Source organism: Orycteropus afer, unplaced genomic scaffold (assembly GCF_000298275.1).
Source record: "Orycteropus afer afer isolate SDZICR_OR568_19922 unplaced genomic scaffold, OryAfe1.0 scaffold00046, whole genome shotgun sequence".
NCBI classification, from domain to species: Eukaryota; Metazoa; Chordata; class Mammalia; order Tubulidentata; family Orycteropodidae; genus Orycteropus; species Orycteropus afer.
The window spans coordinates 10144921-10147478 of NW_006921633.1; positions in this window are offsets into that span (position 1 = coordinate 10144921).

Genomic DNA, 2558 nt, shown 5'->3' on the forward strand with positions numbered 1-2558 from the left:
GAAACGATTCGACGGCACTTAACAACAACAACAACAGGTAAGACAGACAGAAACCCAATAACTTTTATATAACATGATAAGTGTTATAGTATGAGCAGAAACAAAGTTAAATGGAAGTACAGTTAGGGTAATATTCTCCTCAAGCTTTCTAAAGATGTAATATTGAAGCTGGGCTGGCAATAGGAGACCCAGCCTCAATTGGCATTGCCAATCAGGAGTCACTGGGATTTTGCAAGCGTTTTCAGTAAAGGAGTTAAGGAGACACCAGGAAGCAGAAGATTGAAGAGTGAAAAGGAGTATATTTGTGAGTTATAAATAGACTTCTCAAAGAACTTGCTGAGAAGGATGGTATGGGGGAGAGATTCACATAAGGAAGATATATGATCACCCAAGTTGAGGATGCAAGAGAGGGAATAGTTGATGGAGCATTTGTCTAGGACGCAGGATGCAGTTTCCAGGAATTTATTTAGAAAAAAAAAAAAAAAAGTTGCAATTTCTTCTTCCAACCCAAAAGAGAAGGAGAGAAAAAAATGGCATAGATATAAATAAACTTGGAGTTAATGTTAAAAGAAGTTAAAAGCAGTGCTACCTAATAAAAATAATAATATTTACGATCAAGGAGCTACTGTGTTCTGAGCTCTTTGAGTATGTCATTTCATTTTATATCCATAACAATCCTATGAAGTCAGATTTTTTAAACAAAATTAAAATTTAGAAAGACTAAGTCAATTGGCCAGCATCACAGATAATAAGTTCTGGAGGCAGAATTCTAACTTAGAAGAGCTCAGCACCCATCATTTTACCGTTTTGCCAGACCATTACCTGTGACTTTGTCTTTCTTTGTGAAAGGAGGAAGGTAGGTTGTCTGCTGAAAGAAAGAGGACTAAGGCAGAATCAGGGGCTTTTAGTCAAGTGATAAAGTGTCAAAAAGGAATGGAAAGAGGGATTAAGTTGCCATCAAAAGGGCACTTGCAATAGCATTAAAAGGCCAACCAACAATGGAAATTATGAATTTTAATCAATCAAAGAAGTTATAAGATTTACTTCAGCAGTGCTTACCAGGAGCAAGAAAAGAATTTGGATTCACCTAGACCTGGAGGTTAATAAAGATCAAACTTTAACATAAGGAATAAAAAAGATCCCCAAAACTGGACAAATAAGCAACATCAAGACAAATGGGAAAAATATTGAAATTGTCAAGGATTTTACTTTACTTGGATCCACAATCAACGTCCATGGATACAGCAGTCAGGAGATCAAAAATCATATTGCACTGGGTAAATCTGCTGCAAAGATCTCTATAAAATATTAAAAGAGTAAAGATATCACTTTGAAGACTAAGATGCACGTGACCCAAGCCATGGTATTTCAATAACCTCATATGCATTGTAACGCTGGACAATGAATAAGGAAGACTAAAGAAGAACTGATGCATTTAAATTGTGGTGTTGGTGAAGAATATTGAAACTATCATGCACTGCCACAAGAATAAACAAAACTGTCTTGGAAAAGATACAGCCAGAATGCTCCTCAGAGGGGAAAATGGCCAAACTTCTTTGTCCCACATTCTTTGGCCATGTTGTCAGAAGGGAGCAGTCACTGGAGAAGGATATCATGCTTAGCAAAGTAGAGAGGCAGTGAAAAAGGGGAAGACTCTCAACAAGATGGATTAACACAGTGGCTGTAACGTTGGGCTCAAGCACGGCAATGATGGTGAGGATGACGCGGGACTGAGCAGTGTTTCTTTCTCTCGTACATAGGTTCACTATGAGTCAGGACTGACTCAATGGCACCTAAGAACAACAGATTTGGAAGAGGAAATGTTGATATTTCACCTAGAATGTGAGATAGTATGCAGTTGAAATTATGAACTGTTTGGACTCAGGTCAGATAGGAAGAAATGGTTATAAAAGGAAGGGAAAATTGGGAAAAAAAATACTGATGAAGGTGAACTGATATGATGGCTGGGAGAAATGAATGACAAGTGCTAAGTAAAAGCTAAGTTATAAATTGAAGAGGCTGAATGGTAACATCATAATCTAAGACACTTAGTTGAGTTGCTAAACAACTAGAGGTGAGAGATGGTAGAAAAAGGTCACTAAAGAACCATAGCACTAGAATGTTAGTGCGTTGTCAAAAATGGAGTTTGGATATACTTAGTATTATGGAAGGAGAACGATCAGACAAAAAAAAAACTTACATGGAAGAAAATTCTTAAGGAAAATGGAACAATTTTTCAGAGATCTGTAAATAATCATAGGAAAAATGGAGGGGTGAATGGATGGATGAATGGATAATGTTTAACTACATGGCATGTAAAAGAACTAATAAATCTGTCCTGGATGAAGTGCAGCTGGAATGCTCCTTGGAAGCAAGAATGGCCAGACTTGTCTCACCTACTTTGGTCATGTTATCAGAAAGGACCATTCCCTGGAGAAGGATGTCATGCTTGGTAAGGTGGAGGGTCAACGAAAGAGACTAAGGCCCTCAATGAGATGGATTGACACAGTGGCTGTGGAGATGGGCTCAAGTATAGCTGGGATGGTGGCGCTGGCGTG